Source organism: Littorina saxatilis, linkage group LG3 (genome assembly GCF_037325665.1).
Source record: "Littorina saxatilis isolate snail1 linkage group LG3, US_GU_Lsax_2.0, whole genome shotgun sequence".
Taxonomy (NCBI): domain Eukaryota; kingdom Metazoa; phylum Mollusca; class Gastropoda; order Littorinimorpha; family Littorinidae; genus Littorina; species Littorina saxatilis.
This window is the reverse complement of record NC_090247.1, coordinates 20,210,329-20,230,515: the sequence shown is the minus strand read 5'-3', so window position 1 is coordinate 20,230,515 and position 20,187 is coordinate 20,210,329. Positions and strand designations below refer to the sequence as shown.

General features: G+C 38.4%; 1 long non-coding RNA gene across 1 annotated transcript; it reads left to right on the top strand.

The window, feature by feature from the left end:
• The first annotated feature begins 12,775 nt into the window (after positions 1–12,775).
• Positions 12,776–18,583, top strand: LOC138961832 (uncharacterized). Its single transcript, XR_011454323.1, has 3 exons — positions 12,776–13,073; positions 13,984–14,108; positions 16,017–18,583. It is a non-coding gene; the product is annotated as an uncharacterized lncRNA (long non-coding RNA).
• The last annotated feature ends 1,604 nt before the right edge of the window (positions 18,584–20,187 follow it).

Genomic DNA, 20,187 nt, shown 5'->3' with positions numbered 1-20,187 from the left:
CATCTGCATACAGTAGACACGATATTTTTGTATTCTGGTTAAATTATTTTTGTATTCCAGTGTCTGTGTGTCTGTCTATTAACTGTGTATGTGTGTGTGTGTGTGTGTGTGTGTGTGTGTCTGTCTCGACTTAACAGCTTATTGCTGGGAAACTACTGGGCGCAGTTCGTTCAAAAGTTAATACACTAACTTGATAATAGGTCCGATTGATCGTATTAAAACTTCATAATGTTACCTGGGACCTAAATGCGAAATAAACCACAAAAACGACTTGGCGCAGGACGAATTCAAACGGAGCAACAGCCAGCCAGGCAGCCTCATAGAACAGCCAGCCAGCGCCAAATAGCCTTAATTTCACTGACAGAATTGTCAGAGTTGGTGGCTTGGTGGTAGCACGTCCGCCTATGGCCAAAGTGACCCGGATTCGATTCCCGGCATGGGTGGTCTATTTTTTTTAATTTTTTTTTTTAATTCTTGTTTACTATTGTTTATTATGAACGTTTTAATGTTTTATTTTACTCTAATAATTTTTTTTATTGTGTAAAATAAATAAATAAATAAATAAAATTTTTTTTTTTAAATCCACGTGCACAAGACAAAAACTTTCATACTGGGGGAGCGAGCCAGTCTGAAGAGTACTCGGGGCCAACGCCAGCGTTTTTTATCCCCGAGTACGCAGTAGGAGGGTCCAGTGTCTGTGTGTCTGTCTGTCTCGACTTAACAGCTTATTGCTGGGAAACTACTGGGCGCAGTTCGTTCAAAAGTTGATACACTAACTTGATAATAGGTCCGATTGATCGTATTAAAACTTCATAATGTTACCTGGGACCTAAATGCCAACTAAACCACAAAAACGACTCTTAACGGAGGGCGCAATTCGCGGTGGGTCAGAACAGCCGTTCGGCTGATAAACCGCCCAGCCAAGCCAACGACACCGTACCAGGCTTTGCGTGCGTGCGTGCTTTGCGTGCGTGTACCACTGCGCGAGGACTATAGGCATTTGAGTTCACTGGCGAATGTCAGATTTGTTGGCTTGGAGGAAAGCGTTTCCGACTATGGCCAAAGGAATACGGGTTCGATTCCCGGCATGGGCGGTCTATTTTTTTTTTTTTTAAATTCTTGGTTACTATTGTTTATTATGAACGTTTTAATGTTTTATTTTACTCTAGTAATTTTTTTTAATTGTGTAAAATAAATAATTTTTTTTTTTTAAATATACGTCCACAAGACAAAAACTTTCATACTGGGGGAGCGAGCCAGTCTGAAGAGTACTCGGGTCCAGCGCCAGCGTTTTTTATCCCCGAGTACGCAGTTGGAGGGTCCAGCAGACTTTAATTGTGTGTCTGTGTGTGTATCTGTGTGTGTGTGTGTGTGTGTGTGTGTGTGTGTCTGTCTCGACTTAACAGCTTATTGCTGGGAAACTACTGGGCGCAGTTCGTTCAAAAGTTGATACACTAACTTGATAATAGGTCCGATTGATCGTATTAAAACTTCATAATGTTACCTGGGACCTAAATGCGAAATAATCTACAAAAACGACTCTTAACGGTGGGAGTTTTGGCGGTGGGAGGCAGTTCGGCAAAAAGAACCGCCAAGCCAGCGACACCGGGCTTTGCGTGCGTCAGCCACTGACTTCGCGTGCTGTGCGGACCTAATTTTAGCACCCTAGGCATTTGAGTTCACTGGCAAAATTGTCAGAGTTGGTGGCTTGGTGGCCAAAGTGATCCGGGTTCGATTCCCGGCATGGGCGGTCTATTTTTTTATTTTTTATTTATTTTTTTTAAATTCTTGTTTACTATTGTTTATTATGAACGTTTTAATGTTTTATTTTACTCTAATAAATTTTTTAATTGTGTAAAATAAATATTTTTTTTTTTTAAATCCACGTGCACAAGACAAAAACTTTCATACTGGGGGAGCGAGCCAGTCTGAAGAGTACTCGGGTCCAGCGCCAGCGTTTTTTATCCCCGAGTACGCAGTTGGAGGGTCCAGCAGACTTTAATTGTGTGTCTGTCTGTCTGTGTGTGAGTCTGTCTCGACTTAACAGCTTATTGCTGGGAAACTACTGGGCGCAGTTCGTTCAAAAGTTGATACACTAACTTGATAATAGGTCCGATTGATCGTATTAAAACTTCATAATGTTACCTGGGACCTAAATGCGAAATAAATCACAAAAACGACTCTTAACGGTGGGAGTTTTGGCGGTGGGAGGCAGTTCGGCAAAAAGAACCGCCAAGCCAGCGACACCAGGCTTTGCGTGCGTCAGCCACTGACTTCGCGTGCTGTGCGGACCTAATTTTAGCACCCTAGGCATTTGAGTTCACTGGCAAAATTGTCAGAGTTGGTGGCTTGGTGGCCAAAAGGCAAAGTGATCCGGGTTCGATTCCCGGCATGGGCGGTCTATTTTTGTTTTGTTTGTTGTTGTTAAATTCTTGTTTACTATTGTTTATTATGAACGTTTTAATGTTTTATTTTACTATAATAATTTTTTTAATTGTGTAAAATAAATAAATTTTTTTTTTTAATTTTTAATTTTTTTTAAATCCACGTGCACAAGACAAAAACTTTCATACTGGGGGAGCGAGCCAGTCTGAAGAGTACTCGGGTCCAGCGCCAGCGTTTTTTTTATAGCTAACAACCCCCGGTCTGTGTTGACGTGTGTTTATGCAGGGTAGGGTCTCAGTAACGTGCGTATCGCGTACACTAGGATTTTCTGCCATATGAAATGAATATCTTTTGATGCCGAATAAACAGACAAAACGTCAGTATGATACAGTGATTACATTACTTTGCATTTCTTTGAAAACACGCCTTTACTAAGCGCCAGTCTTAGAAAAAACAAACGAAATAGGATAAGAAGACTCAAGAAACCGGAAGTAGAACTCAATCACTGCTTGCAATCATATATATACGGTAGCTTATTGCTGTTAAAACATTCTCAAACTTTGTGTGATCATTAAAACATTTACTTTTGACCGTACAATGATGTCATTTAGGTTTAATCTAAATATACATTCTACGAACACTATGCAACAAAAGTACATTCCGGATACATGAAACCCTGACAATAACATTTTCGGTCAGTTAAAACCTATATGAATTGACGATGCATTACATAAGATTCAAAAAGAAATTGTACTTTTTTTCATAATCATATGCACTTTTGTGCGAAAACGCTTTTCCTGAGATAACGTGTGAACAGCTGAAAATTGCGCTTCAGCTAGTAGATAACCGGAAGTTAAATAAAATGCGAATGTGACACCGTTCTGAGAGTTCCTGGTTTTTATCTCGTATGGCTTACCTACTCATATATATATTTTTTGATGAGATAAGTGGCAAAGGAGAGCTCATATGCCTTAATCTTTAACTATACCCCCTAATCATAGGACGTAATTTACAGTAAAGGGTAGGTTGCGATTTAATCGAAAATAACTTTTATCCAGCGTTTTCGGCAATTTCAAATGCATACACTCCAACGTACAATGTAATTAACTTAACAATGGCAGTGCCTACTACGAACAGAAGACTTGCACTTTTTGAAGAAACCGGGATACGTCCAGGATTAATTTAATAATAATAATAATGGACATTTGCTATAGCGCATAATCATATATATGCTCAATGCGCTTTACAATATTACTGCCGTGTGAGATGGAAGTTTTTACACAATATATCACGCATTCACATCGACCAGCAAACCTCAAGCCTATTAGGGCGAGCATTCACCTTTCACGGCCTTTATTCCAAGTCACACGGGTATTTTGGTGGACATTTTTATCTATGCCTATACAATTTTACCAGGAAAGACCCTTTTGTCAATCGTGGGATCTTTAACGTGCACACCCCAATGTAGTGTACACGAAGGGACCTCGATTTTTCGTCTCATCCGAAAGACTAGCACTTGAACCCACCACCAAGGTTAGGAAAGGGGGGAGAAAATTGCTAACGCCCTGACCCAGGGTCGAACTCGCAACCTCTCGCTTCCGAGCGCAAGTGCGTTACCACTCGGCCACCCAGTCCTGAAAAAAAGAAATAATGTTTTTAACAATCGGTACCCCAAGACTGAGGGTTGCACTTTATAAGAAGTCTATTTCTTCCATTTCCAAAAGGCAAATTAAGAACTAAGAAAGATCCTAGCTTACTTTAGTGTAATGTAATTTGCTTACATACCCGTTGGATGCATGCTGTGGGGAGTTTAGCTTGTTTTGTCATAGTAAATGCAGACATTGAGACATGTATGACCGTTTTCTGAGATTTGAAGCTGGCGCAATGAACAACAGGTATGCCAAATATACCTAATGCTACAATCACTTATCATTTACTCTAATTACATTGTGAGCATAGAATTTTACATACAATGGTCGTCACAGCAGTGAATGAGTCTCTTTCTAATAATATATAAGTCGTTTTTGGTCATGTTTTCCAAACGGGTAGGGTGCAAAACGACAATTTGTACATAACGAAACGGCATGTCAAAAGTTTAAAACGGTTACCTTTAATAAACAGATGCATAAAGCTTCATAAAAGATTACTTTTGTTCCAAAAAAAAGGTCACTATATATTAAATACGATTTTTATGAAATACAAAATACTTATTTTAGACAAAGAATTCGACATTATGAGGCAAAACCGGAAGTGAACAATTAGAAATCGACATTATCCGTTTATCAAACACATATTTATTTACAACAGTTTCATCTTTCGTATGATGCATCAAATGACATCTGGCAGGACAAAACAATCTTCTTCCAGGGCTGTGTTTATGTCAGCTTTTTTCCCCAGTCGATCTTTTTCTCTTTTTTGCAGCTGATGCACATTGACTCAATTTTGTTTCATATGGCTGGTGTCTGCCAAATGGAACTAACCATTATGATGCCAAGTCAGTTCATCTATAAGAAAAATCGACTTGTGTGTGTATTTATGATTGCAATATTAACCTGGGACTGAATTATCTTTACTTATCGTTTGGAAGAATGACATATTTTGATTTTCTCAACACGATGTTGTACTCGCAGGTTAATGTCTAAAAGTATAAATAGGAAGAATGTTGTTTGTATATTGCCTGATAGAACAAAGCCTTAGCTTTTGTTTAATGTATAATTTACAAATGTTCGTTTACCGAAACGAAGTATACGACGTTTATTTGTAACATTCCCCCTGCGTCAAAACTGCGTTTTTTTTGCAGAATATGGGTTAGGTTACAAAGACGCTCCTCACTCACAAGCGGTACAACGGAGCCATTTTTCGTTTACTGAACATCGGCTGTAAACTGAATAAGCTTTCTGAAAAAACATCATCTCTAACCCAACCCCGTCGGGTTGACCCTTGACTATATGGGCGATGCACTACAGGAGACCGCCGTGAATTTTGAGATGACAAATGAATGTGTGTTATGAACTCTGTAAAGGGTTCAACTGCTGTTCACACTTTGTTTTGCTTGTCTTATGTGTACAGCTTCATTCTTTGGCAATCTGTTTGTAAAGAAACTAAGTTATCTTTATCAAGGCTTACTTCTGTTGCAGGCTTGTTTCTGTGAATGTGTGTATGGCAGGTGTGACTTTTCCTTAGAGCATATGGGCAAATGTCTACATTATTTGTTGTCCAGGTCTGAATATTTAGGTGTGCATGTACACTCTGATCATGGTTTATTTCTGTTGCAGTGCTGTGCTTGTGAAAGTATATTTGACTTGTTTGTTTTTCCAGATCTGTGTGAGTGCAAGTTTACACATTATTCGTTTACTAGGTCAAATCATTCATGTGTGTGTTTGTACGCTGACTGCTGGTTTAATCTATTACAGGGTTGTGTTTGCAGAAGTGCATTACATAGCGTGTATGCTCTATTTTCTTTATGTGAGTGCAGGAGTATACTGTCTTTGCTTTTTTTTTTATATAAATATTCTCTGTTATTGTTGGCTAGACCCGATTATGAAATATGATGGCAAGCAATTGTGAAAAACTGAGAATCTGCACTTTCAATGTAAATGGACTAAATGATTATAAGAAAAGAAAAGATTTATTTGACTTTTTGAGAAATTCTGATAATAATATCTTTATGTTGCAAGAAACACATTGGAAAACAGAAGATGAAAATTTCATCCGATCACTGTGGGGATTTGATGTTGTAGTTAACGGAGATAGTTCAGCTAGTAGGGGAGTAGCGATTTTGTTTAAAAATAATTTTGAATACAAATTACACAATACCATAAAAGATGAATCGGGGCGGTACATTTTGTTGGATATTGAACTTCTAAATAAACGCATGACAGTGGTGAATGTCTATGGTCCCAGTAGTGGAGATCATCCTGAGTTTTTTCTTGATCTGTTCAACAGTGTTATTTTGTTAGATAATGAACTGATAGTAATGGGGGGGGATTGGAATGTTCCTTTGAATCCAAAACTGGACTCTAACAATCCAAACAATGTGTATAGAAATAGGAGTAGAAAAGAAATAACTGATTTTTTTGAACAGCATGATGTTGTTGACATTTTTAGAGCTATTCATGGTGATGTGAGAAAGTATACTTGGAGAAGAACTAATAGCACACAGAGAAGCCGGCTTGATTATTTTGCTGTCTCTGAACAACTTGGTCTTGTTGTGGATGATGTTAATATCTCACCTGGATATTGCTCAGATCATTCTGTTGTATCTATGAGTTTTAAAACTGATGTTGTTAAAAGGCATAGATCCTTTTGGAAATTTAATAATGGTTTATTAAAAGATATTGATTATGTTCGCTTAATTAAGGAATGTATTTTAGAGGTTAAAAAGTATGCTGTTCTTGTGTATGATACAGTTAACATTGCAGAGATTGATGATGAGGAGTTACAGTTAACTATTGACGATCAACTATTTTTCGAAATGCTACTTTTAGAGATAAGAAGTAAAACTATGTCGTTTGCAGCGCAGAAAAAGAGAGAAAATTGCAGAAGGGAGATTGATCTGATGGATGAGATTAAGGTTTTAGAAAGTAATCTAAATGATGAGAATGTAATTATTTTGGAACAGAAGCGGCAAGAGTTGTTTCAGTTAAGACAGAAAAAAGTAGACGGGTTGATTGTTAGATCAAGAGCAAAATGGATTGCAGATGGTGAAAAAAATTCTAAATATTTCTGTAGTCTTGAAAAAAGAAACTTTGTCAAAAAGGCTATGTGCTTTATTGAAAAGGACAATGGCGAACTTTTATGTGACAGTGATGAGATTACTAAAGAAGTTAAATCCTTCTATGCACAGTTGTATGCTTCAAGGGAACATAATATAACGAATGAAGACATTCCTAATAACTTAGAACATCCTGATTTGACTGAGGAAGAACGTGATGGACTTGAAGGTATTATTTGTAAAGAAGAATTAGTCAAAGCAGTAAAACAACTTAAAAACGATAAAAGCCCCGGATCGGATGGATATTCAGCAGAATTTTTTTAATTTTTCTTTATTGATCTAGGTGCTTTCTTGCTTCGTTCAATTAATGAAGGTTTTAGAAAAGGTGAAATGTCGGTAACACAACGTCAAGGTGTGATCACCTGTATACCCAAAGAAGGGAAAGATAAAAGGTTTCTAAAAAATTGGCGTCCTATTACTCTTTTAAATACTGTCTACAAAATAGCTTCCACCTGCATTGCTGAAAGGCTGAAACGTGTTCTCCCAACCATAATTCATGAAGATCAAAAAGGGTTTATGCAAGGTAGGAATATAGGCGAAAATATTCGTTTACTCTATGATTCTATTATTTATGCTAATGAACGACAAGCTGATGGCCTTCTGTTAATGGTAGACTTTGAAAAAGCTTTCGATAGCATTGCATGGTCGTTTATACAAAAAGCACTGAATAAATTTGACTTCGGAAATGATATAAAAAAATGGATATTAACTTTTTACAGAAATAGTAAATCATGTGTAGCAGTAAACGGACAATATTCAGAGTGGTTTAACCTGGAGAGAGGAACCCGTCAAGGGGACCCTTTGTCTCCTTATATTTTTCTAATTTGTGCCGAAATTATGGCAATAATGATGCGTCAGAATCCAAAAATCAAGGGACTGAATTTTTTTGATGTCGAAATTTTATTGTCACAATATGCTGATGACACTACCTTTTTTCTTGATGGCACCAAAGATTCTTTTTGTGCATGTGTAAAAACACTACAGACGTTTGCTTCTTTGTCAGGTCTAGTTATTAACTATGACAAGTCGTCAGCAGTGTGGATAGGAGCCTCTAAAAATTCTAACGTTAAGTTTATGCCAGAGTATAACTTTGCTTGGAATCCCACTGTTTTCAGAGTTTTGGGTATCTGGTTTTCGACAAACATCGAGGAAATTGTTCCATTAAACTATGAAAACAAGTTTGTGGAGATTAAGAGAATTTTCAACTCGTGGTCCAGAAGGAATTTAACCCCTTTCGGGAAAATAACAGTCATTAAGACTTTGGCATTGTCCAAACTTACCTACCTATTTATGAATTTGCCGGACCCAGATGAGGATTTTCTAGCTAATCTACAGAAACTACTGTTTAATTTTGTTTGGGACGGGAAAATTGACAAAATCAAAAGAACCTCTATGTATCAGGCATACGAAGAGGGGGGACTTAAAATGGGTAACGTGAGAGTTTTTCTGTCGTCATTGAAGATAACCTGGCTAATGAAAGTTTTTCATGATGATGGAAAAATTACACAAATTCTCTATGCATTATGTCCTGCTGTCCGAGTTGTGAAACAACGTGGGGGCGAGTTTGCAAATGTACTGATACAAAGAATTGTTAATCCTTTTTGGGTTGATGTTTTTAAACATTATAAAAAAGTGTGTAACAAATGTATTCCATCCTCTTTTCATGACTTTGTATCTGAATGTCTTTTTTATAATATCAATATATGCAGAGACAAGAAGGTGTTGTTTCTTAGAAGCTGGGCACAATGTGGTATTGTTTCTGTTGGTCACTTGCTGAAGGAAGATGGATTTTTGACCTATGATGAATTTAGCAGAAAATACCCAAATGTGACTGTTAATTTTTTGTTATATCAAGGAATAGTACGGGCTGTTAAGAAGTATCAATATAAGCTAGAAATTGACTTTTGTGATAACTTTTTGGTAAGTGACCCATGTGTTTGGCAGTGCTTGGCTAGTGGTGGTTCTAAACATGTCTATGGATATTTGATTAAGAGTACTGATCCTCTGAAATGTATTGAAAAGTGGTCAGCTGCACTGAACTGTAATGTAGATGTCAATAAGGTTTTTCTAAAAATTAAAAGAACAACTGAGGACGTACGTCTCAGATGGTTTCAATATAGACTGATATATAGAATTATACCCACCCAGCGTTTTTTGCATCTGAGAAAAATTGTTGAATCTCCTATTTGTACTTTCTGCGGACAGCAGGAGGAAACGCTAGAACATCTTTTTTGGGACTGTACAAAAACACAGGCTTTTTGGAATGATTTCCTTCAGTGGATGCGAGACAATTTTGTACATTGTACTAATGTTAGACTGTATAAGCAACTTATTATCTGTGGCTACCAAACAAACTGTGTGACGGACAAAACCTTTGATTTGTTCCTTCTAATCGCAAAATACCACATTTATACATCTAAAATACGTGCGACCTGCCCCCATTTTCAGGTTCTTGTTTTAACTCTAAAACAAAGATTTTTGGCAGAGAAGCACAATGCATTGGTTAACAATAAGTTAACTTCTTTCAACAGAAACTGGAGTCTGTACAGGCATGCGTTTGAATGATATTTTTTTATTTTTTTTATTTTTATTTTTGTGTGTGTAAAATTATTTGTGTAGGTAAACTGCAAAGGTCACCGCTCGCTATCCTCTTTCTCTTCTTTCCCTGATCTCTATTCTCCTCTGTCACTCCTCTTTCTTTCTCTCTCTTTTCTCTTTATCTTTTTGTATTGTCTGTTTATATGCGCGTGTGTAAATGATATGGTTGAGACGGTTTCCATTAGACATTTGCTATTTTCGTTATCCTATGTGAAAAATAAGGAAAAAAAGAAAAAGAAAAAAAAAAAAAGTTTTTGTGATTGTGATCTAAATGATTAGGCTGTTTATTTTATTACCAAGTGGAGGGATATCCTAATCCCACGTAAAAGCATGACCTGGGTTAGATTTCATATTGCGAGGCGAACTGTTTTAATGAGGCGGAGTAATGCCTTTAAAGTTCGTAAGCACTACATCTTTCCAGAAGCGCAAATGCAAGTTAAAGGCACACTCAGCTGCCCGTAAACCATCAGTTTCTGGACACAGACACTGTCAGGCTTTTACACACAGTACAAACACCCTTTCGTTTAAACACTCACCGCTTGAGAAGTCTGAGAACAACCTAGGTGCCCTCCGCAAAGAGCGAGCAATTTTCAAAGAATTTTTGTGTGTGTGGCCAGCCGGATTGTCTGTGAGACCAATCGGACGCCTCGTTTTGGTGCTATAGACCTAACTTTTAAAATCTCAATGATAAATTGACAGCTTGTTACTCAACAATTCTTAAATCATAAAGGAATTCTTTTTTCATTGTGGGAATGTCGGGTGGAAGGACAAGGATATATAGCACAGGCAGAGGAGCATACAATTAAGACACCGAAGACAGAGGTTGCTTTAACGTATCTTTTATTAAAGCAAAATGTAACTAGAAATAACCACTCAGGTTGCTTATCTAAATCAGAAATGTTCCAAAACAGTTTAGCTAAATCTGGTAGCAACCAGAGACAATGCTATAAGTTATAATTTAGAAATAATGAACAGAACTCTAATATAGACCAGAACTAGAAATTATGAATCCTGGTATTTACCAGTACCAGAATCAGCTAGAAAGAATACCAGAACCAGAAACAATATATGTATTTCTGGTGAAATTAAACCAGAAACAATGCTATATATGTAAGACAAGAATTTCTGGTGTAAACCAGAAATAGAAACTATGAATGCAAGACTAGAATTGTCTGGTGCAAACCAGAAAGCAGTGTAAAGAAGAAGGCAAGATTCTCCTCAGTGAGCACACTTGAAACCTAAACACAAACGATCTGCGGCTGACGCCTAGTCTCGAAACACAAGAGCACAGGTTTCGGAAATTAAACACAAGTCGACCGCTTACAAAACCTCGCGTCAAACTACACGCTAGACCGGTTCGCGACAAATTTGGGCAGAGGTTCGACACTTTCACGGCGACAACACAATAGGAGCAGCACACAGCTCACTATCACAAATCGCATTCTCTGCTCTACTCTAATGCTCGCTCTTTTAAAGACAGTGGTCACTTCCGATTCCCTGTGGCGATAAGCCAATAGGGAGGATACCTGGTCTAAGCCAACGGGGGGTGGTGTACCTAAAATTCCTGCCCAATGATAGGGATCGTTAAAGATGCAGAGAGCCCTGTCTGTGTTACACACCGGATAAGGCTCATTAGATTACAAGCAGTTACAAAGCTGATACATAATACTAGCTAAAGGGGGAAGAGGGCCCTGTCTGCATTACACACCGGATATATTACAAGCAGTTACAAAGCTGATGCATAATACTAGCTAAACGGGGCCGGGAAAGTTATGGGATCTTACCACCTAGATTAGAAATGAATCCGGTTAAGAGTCTACTCTATGATAGTAAACACACTTCTTCGACCGGTTTACAACAATAAAGTACAGTGCACAACGACAACCAGGTATTATTTAGTCACTCCTTAGGCACTGATGGTTAGAGGTTACTCTGCTGCTTCTCACCATTTTAAGTTAGGGATTTCCTAGCACAAAGGGCAGTATTTAAAAGTAAACCCAATGTAACTAGCACACACACACACACACACACACACACATACACACACACACACACACACACACACACACACACACACAGGGAATAGCTATAGACAGGGGAGGCAACTGGGTCGGGCAGGAGATAATCACACACAAAGAGACGGGGTACGCCACTTGGCTACATCATCAAGACAAGATCAGTACAATTCGAAGTTTTAATCGTTTGAAAAAAAGGGAGCCAGGAAGGGTGTCACGCAAAACGTGTTTCCCGTAGCAGACGAATGTTCTGCATAGCGCTGAAGCCAACCACCGCTGATAAGTTCGTGTGACTCGCAGCCGTTTGTTGCGTTTTAGATTCAGAGGTACACAATAACTTGCTATTGCAGATACAGCGAGTCGCATTGAAATCACAAATTGACGACTAATATGTGAAAAAAAGGAAAGTGGATCACACGGGTTCAGGTGTGTGGTTTACGCCAGCTAAATATCCATTCAAACTAACTGTGTCATTTAATGCTATTAAATGATATTGCAACTGAGTGTGTTTGATAAGGTTAGAACTGCTTTTTTTCACCAGAAGATTTAAATCGTTTTGTAAACCATTTGAGACAGACTTGGGATTTAAGCACCCGACCTATTTAGTTCCCCGCGACGGAAAGGCGTCTCTGGTGACGCGCATGCCCCCATAATAAATTGTTTTTCGTCGTTTTCGACCCGTTGTTTAAAGCCCCATTCCGACACACAGGAGGTTACCAAGTTGATTCAAGCTTTTCACGAAAATGTCATAGAAACCCGATGAAATATACTATGAAAGGACTTCAACATTTTATGACGCATTCAGTAGTGGAATGCATGAATGGAGACTATCAAGCTAGTTGGGAACTAAATCCAAAGTTCGAAACTATCGCTCTAGTGCGCAATGCATGGCACGATATTTTCAAATGTTCCGACCTAAGTTGGTGACTATAAACTTGCCTAAATTTGGTCCTCCTCCGAGGACCAAATTCCTTAGTTTCGAACTATTGCAAAAATACAAATGGCGGCCGCCATGACAGTCTTTGATTTTGCTGTACAAAAAAATCAAATATTCGGCAGTCCGGCGCATGAACCAAAGAATGATGTCGACAAAGAAGTTGAAACATTGATTGCGCTTTGGAGGGGGTTCAAATACAAGTCGTGGAGTGACCGGCACAGCTGATTTGGGACACGATCTACCTTGAGTCGGGAGATTTGCTATGAACATTGACTAAATTTCCACTTTTTACATCAGCGACTGTACAAATTTGGCTTGTACATCTTCCTGTCGCTGATTTTAATCGGTTTGGATCATCCAACAGGTAAGAGCAAGATTCATCCGTTGTGTGCGTGTAGTTTGTGTGTCCCACGGTGTGTGTGTTCGTTTGTGCGCCTCGGTGTGTGAGTGTGTGTCAGATTATATTGCAATAATACATTTGTTGGAAAGTGAGAGCAAGGGTAGATCTAGATCTATGGGCCAGGCAGTACTGTCTGAGTGTCTCCGAAACCGTGTTCAGTGTCATAGGAAAATAGGCCTACGAGCCATTGTGTAGTGGTGACGATGAAAGATACAGTTGTTGTTTTTCTGACAGTGACATTGACAATGAACGATCGTCAATGCATCAATGATTATGCACAGCAGCATCGGTTTCTTCGGAACTGTGCACTGTTGACTGAATTTCCCACGGTGGAGCAATGAACAGTAGACGCTAAAACAAAGCAAATCTAATGCATTGAAGCATCGCTGTAGATCTATCTCATTCAACTAACAATATAATGCAGTGAATGGCAAATCTATCTCTGAATGAACTGTTGTGTATCCTTATTTGCTGTAAATGTCCTGGCGCACACTGCACTCCCAACATTAGAAGTATGTTTTCTAAGCTGAATGCATGTGTAATTAGATATAGTAAGTGTGTAAAGCCAAGAGTAACACTAACTGGCCCAAAACAATTTTTGTGTGTATACAAATGAAGAAAGAAACTGACTTCACTTGAATCACTGCCACTGAAAGTGTGTCTATTGTGTATTTTTAGAAGGGTTATTCAACAATGACTTATTTTTCTGTTTAAATACTTGATATTTACTCTGCATGAACAGAGTCAGAGGTAAATGCTGCTGTATAAACTATGATTGTGAAAGAGGGGATAAAAGAATCAATGAGCGAGTGGTTTAATTATAATACAGTTATTATTTATTGTTAATTAATTATTTTATGGTGTGTTTTTTCAGGCCTCCTAAGAAACCAGAGATGATGTGTGATGAAGTGTTCATACAGCTCTTGCATTCAGATATATATGGATTCTGGAGAGGATTCAGACTGAGTGGACATGCTGCTTTACAGACTACCATGAAGAGTAAGTCACACATTTCTGTACCACTACCAAGTACCTGCTTGTGCCTATTAAATTGTTATTGTAAAATTGATTTATGATATGTAAATTGGCACTGGTGATAGTAGTTTGAAGCTGTGTAGATGTTTTTGGCAGACTTTTGTACGTTGTGTTGTAAAGAGATCTGCGTTTCACATTAGATGCACTTACAATCTAGATAGATACATTCTGCTATGTCAACACTTGTTACATCTGAATCTGAGAGTAGTGGCAGGAGATGCAAGTTTATTGACACAAAAACATTACGGCTTTGTATAAAATAAATTCTTACATCTGTATGTATCCTTGCATAGTACAATTTGTACTATTTATACAAAATGGTACATAAAGCTTGGTTTTAGTTCTCTTTCTCTTCTCAAATCCTTTGCCACTATTTTTAAAGTAAATTACACAGTGTGAATGAACTAATGCAGCACAGGAAAGTAAAACAAAATTGCAAGATAAAATGAAATCATTACTAATTTACTGGAATTATTTTAAAGGCACATACAGTTATTCTTCCCTTGGCTCACCATCCTAGATCTTGCCAGGCTTTTACATGGAATAAGAATGAATCTGTTCACTCGGATACTTCTACATTCAACACCCTGGCTTCTTCCTGCTCAGAGTTAGATTTTGTTGTGGAAACCACTCTCAGATTAACAAAAATGTTACTTCTTTAGACTTTACTTCTGCGAGTGACTTTTGAGAAATTCGTTCATAAACAAAATTCAACTATGCACATGAAGCAGTCACTGACTGTCAGGGTGTCAATATTTTATGTGTCTGGGTGAAGTTATGTTCCTATCCCATGTACAACTGGCCAGATCTGAAATGGCCAAAATCAATGGGATCAACACACATCCCCAGAATCTTCATCACTGGAAAATGTGGTGGGTTGAATGTATTTTGATAACAAAAAGAGCAAACGCTCGATCGAGTCACTTTCGCAGTTCTGAATATTATATGAGGCATCAGATGGACAGGAAGAAATTGCTATTCACAACACAATGAGTCACGTTCACATAAAATTTGAGCCCGGTCACTTTTATAGTTTCCGAGAAAAGCCCAACGTTAAGTTGTGTGTTGCCGAACAGAAAAGGCTAGTTATCTCCCTTGTTTTTCTGATAACGTTCGTAAAAGGCTACAGATGTAAATACTTTGATGTAAAGAATAATCCTACAAAGTTTCAATCACATCCGATGAACTTTGTCAAAGATATAAAATGTCTAATTTTTCCTTTGACGCTGACCTGTGACCTTGAAAAAGGTCAAAGGTCAACGAAACCATCGTTAAAGTGTAGAGGTCATTGGAGGTCACGACTAAACAAAATATGAGCCCGATCGCTTTGATAGTTTCCGAGAAAAGTCCAACGTTAAGGTGGTGTCTACGGACGGCCGGCCGGCCGGCCGGCCGGCCGGCCGGCCGGCCGGACAGACTAACACTGACCGATTACATAGAGTCACTTTTTCTCAAGTGACTCAAAAAGGCTGACAGGCGAGTGCTTTGGATCCTGAAAGTTCTGTTTTGGACTGAAATCGAGACACATTTCCCAATGAAACTCAAACTGTATAGTGTTGATGCTGAAGAGCGAAAGTGTGTGGGTTGAGGGCACACTTGTTTTTGACTAAAATCGAGAAACATTTCTGCCGAGCACAAAGTTCATACACGCACAGATTTTTTTTTAATAGTTTAGATTACAATATCACACACACCATCCCCGATCCCAATTGTCATGTGAAGAGCAAGTGCTTCCTCACCCCCCCCCCACACACACACACTGCTCAACACGTACACACCTTCTCCCCCCAACACACACCCTCCCCTCGCTAACCAAAACCCATCCCCGTGAATACTGAAGGTGCTCAGTTATATGTTTTCTTTATTTTTCAGGAAGGACCGCTGCACCTTGGTTCCTGGGTTCGCTGGGGACGATGATCAAATTCAGAGTACCATCACAATTCTGTGCTTTTCCATCTGATTCGGCTGAGAATGCTTGCAGAGGTTTCTACACTACCCGTCATAAAAAGTAGGCAGATGCGTTTGAGGGCAGATCTTACTGATGAGGCTGTTGATTGAAAAACCAAGTATATGACTGAAAAGGCCATTAATTTCCCTACTTTATTCAGAAACAAAATTGGGTTTTCATGACGTAGTGTCTATGCAGTGAAACCTGCAACACAGACACCCCCCCTCCCCTCCCACAAATCAAATTCACAAAATCAAGCTTCCCGTGTTAAAATCAACAACACAAATCAGAACAACTAAACCGAAACATGTTTTGCATGTCATTAGACAGAACAATCAAATCTTTATCCAAAACAGTCCGTTTTGTTCACATATATATCTTGTCTAACATGAACGCTATGGCATGCTGAGCGTGTAGTTGTCAATCCTCTCAGTTTTTGAAGTCGTTTTAGCGGGTAATGAGACCAAAAATGGTACATTTCAGAACTCCTCAACGCATTGTCTTAAAATTGTCAGTGATTTGTGCTAACACACGTCGTTAAGTACAAAAATGAGACCAAAAAATGGTACATTTCAGTAACTCCTCAACGCATTGTCTTAAAACTTGTCAGTGATTTGGGCTAACACATGTCGTTAAGTACACACGGAATCTCAAGTCATGTGAGATATTAGTTCTGCTGTTGCGCGACATGCCAGAACGAATTTTAAAAATTAGTCAAAACTTGACTAAATATAATAAAAATGTACCCTGTCCAATGAACTGAATTTGTAAAATAAATTAGCATGCATTAAGAAAAATGAAAGCTTCAATTTACCTTTAATTTCATACATTTTCAACTATGACTGTTCACAGCGCACTTGTACGCACACACACATTCTTGGAAAATGCTCTTTCAAGAGCCATGATCAGTTAAGCGTGTCAGCCGTGAGCTTTTCTAGGCGTAGGCCTACATTTGCGCTCAGCGCTCTGAATGAGGCAAAATATTAATGTTCGCGTTGAAATCCTCATACCGCCAATGTCTGATAAAATATGTACATGAAATTTAATTGTGTGGCGCATCTGTTATTGTTCTTGAAGATAACAAATTAATTGTTTTTCAATGAGTCAGCGAAGACCTACCATCAATTTAAGAACTCTTTCTGGCATGTCAATTAACAGCAGACTAATGTCTCAAATGACTTTAAAATCCGTATGAACTTTCCCACATGTGTTACTACTGTTAGCACAAATCACCGCAACGTTGAAGGCAATGCGTTGAGGAGTTACGAAAACGTACCGGTTTTTGTCTCATTACCCACTAAAACTGCCTTTTACAGCTTCTCAGAGGAATGACACCTACACAAATCAACATGCCTTAATGTCAGTGTTAGACCAGATATGTGAACAAAACTGACTGATTTGGATGCAGATTTGACTGTTTTTTCTATTGACGTGCAGAAGATGTTTTGTTTTGGCAGTTCTGATTTTTTGTCAATTTTAACGCGGGAACATTGATTTTGCGAATTTGATTTTGCAGGGTGTCTGTGTTGTATTTTCCACTGTATAAACACTATGTCATATAAACCCAATCTGCTTTCTGAATAGGTTTGGGGAATGAATGGCTTTTTTCAGTCATATACAGGATAAACCAAAAAAATGTAACACTAAAACAATGCTAATAACTTCTACATCTGTTGACCGAATCACTTTATTTTTAAGGTACATAAACCGCAGCCAGTGCATGACCCTTCCACAAAATGGACATTTTGTAGATCAAATGTAACTGGTCAAATGGTCTGACTTTTGTGCTCTATTTCAAAAAATAAATTCCAAATTCGGCGGTCGATTCACTAAAACGAAGTTTGACCATGAACGGTATCAATACTGACTTAATTTAAACCCTCCAGACTTTTAGCTTTTATATTATCTGAATGTCTGAGTATACACCCCCTAGATCATCGGTGACCTGAAGAAAGCAGTTATATACTCATAGACAGACGCGTGTGAAGCATGTTTAAATGTGGAGTACGCTCATTTAAAAAAAAAATACACCAAGTTTGTTTGAGAATACTCCAAGTCCAAAACAGGGATTCCCAGATCTGAATGTTGATTAAGGTATACTTTTGTGATTCGAATTGCCCCGAATGTTACAATCTTGAGCGCTTAGATCGGGCAAGTTTGGCTACCGCTCAATTTTAAAACCCGTACCGTTGAGTCGATCCCCAAAATTGGGAACTTAATTTAAAATTGCACAAAAGTCAGCCTATTTGATCTTCAAAATTGTCACTTTGTAGAAGGGTCATGCATAGGCTGAAATTTATGTCCACAAATGTAGGTTATTAACTTGTGGGTTGCATTGTTTTTGGGTCAACCTGTATTTGGGTTTTTTTAATAAACGGCCTCATCATAAAGATTTGCCCTCAAACGGATCTGCCTACTTTTTATGACGAGTATTATAGTTGGCTCAGTGGCTAAAGAAACATTCTACAGGATGAATAAACAAACAAACAAATCTCATGATTCTCTGTGCTTTAATGTGTGTGTGTGTGTGTGTGTTTTTGGGGAGTTTGTTTTGGTTTTTAGTGAGAGGATGGCTGGTGGTTTGGATGGGGTGAAAAGCTGAGTGACACTGTGATTGTGGATAATTAAATTGTTGTTGCTGCTGTCAGTTTCAAGGCACCGTTCTTCTTGCAAACGCCAAGTTTGGCTTACTATTTTATATCTGCATGGGCTCTTACATGAGGTTAGGCCATCTATACACTTTGATACATACCAAACATTTACATTCTGACTGGGTCATGTGCAAAGTTGGAATGTTTGAATGAATACATTTTGCGGATTGATGCCAGTAGAAGTTAAACAAATTAATTGATCAAGCATTCCAACACTTCAAAGTAAACACACGTGTTTTTGACAGCTGGTATATGTTAAAGTGGAGGGATGGTTTTATTCCACGTGAAGCCTGCATGCCACATCTGAGACGTTGAGCGAAATCGTTTACAAAAAAAATATGCAATCATTGTTTATCATCATTTAAATTAAAACGTTCATACACAATGACACAACAAATGTTGTCGGAAACTCAAAAGAACACATGAAAGAATAAAAGATGATCAATGCAGCAAAACGCGCCACTTGTACAGAGTGGGTTACAATTTCATTCTTTGTTTAATTTAGCCTTCACATTTTCCTTATCATATCTTATATTTTAACATCGTTCTGTTCTTGTCAGCTTGAAATGTTTGCAGTTTTTACTCACGAAACAGGTTAGTCTTCTGAAGTCAGTGCAACATCAAAGCTAAAATTTCACACATGAGATGCATTTTGATGATCAGCTCTACCATACCGAAGCAATGCATTTAAACTGGCGCAGATTAATTTTCAAATGATGTTCAAGAAACAGCTAGCTTCCTTATAGACAGAGTGTCTAAGTTACAAAATATAGTCATCTCAGTATCCAACTTCATTACCTCTGTTTCTTTGCTTGCTTAGAAGAACTTCTCAGAGTGTTTGCGGCATTCATCAAACAAGATCATACACGCGATTCAATGGTATACTAGTTCCAGGCAACTACTGTCGTTCGCGTATTTTGTGCTCCTGCCATCTGTCGAGTCTGCTCTAATCCTACTGGTTTCTTTTGGCTTCAAAATAACTGCAGCAATTTTCTAAATCTTAAAAGGAATCTGGCGTTATTGTAGGAATTTGGTTACGAACAACAAAGCAAATGTAAAGGAGAACAACTCCATTTGATACTGTACCCATCCAGTTAAAATAAGTTGTTTACCTTGATCAAAATGCAACATTCGCTTTCGGACAGCAAGTTGGTGAGTATGCCGCAAATAGGTGTATGCCGACACTCATTATTGAACGCCACAAACACCGCAGGTAAGCGAATATCACACATATCCATCTTCCTTGGCCTATATTCCGACACCTTGCTATCGAACAAAGCGCCATAACGAGGCTTCGGATCCATACTTCTACCAGACGACGTGAAATACATTCTTTGAACAATTCTCGCTGTCCAGGGAGAGCAGCGCTGATGTTGTCTGGCGGTTGGTATTCAATTGAAAGAATGTTTGAAACTAGTGGCCGTTTACGGTGGGCGGAGGGTGA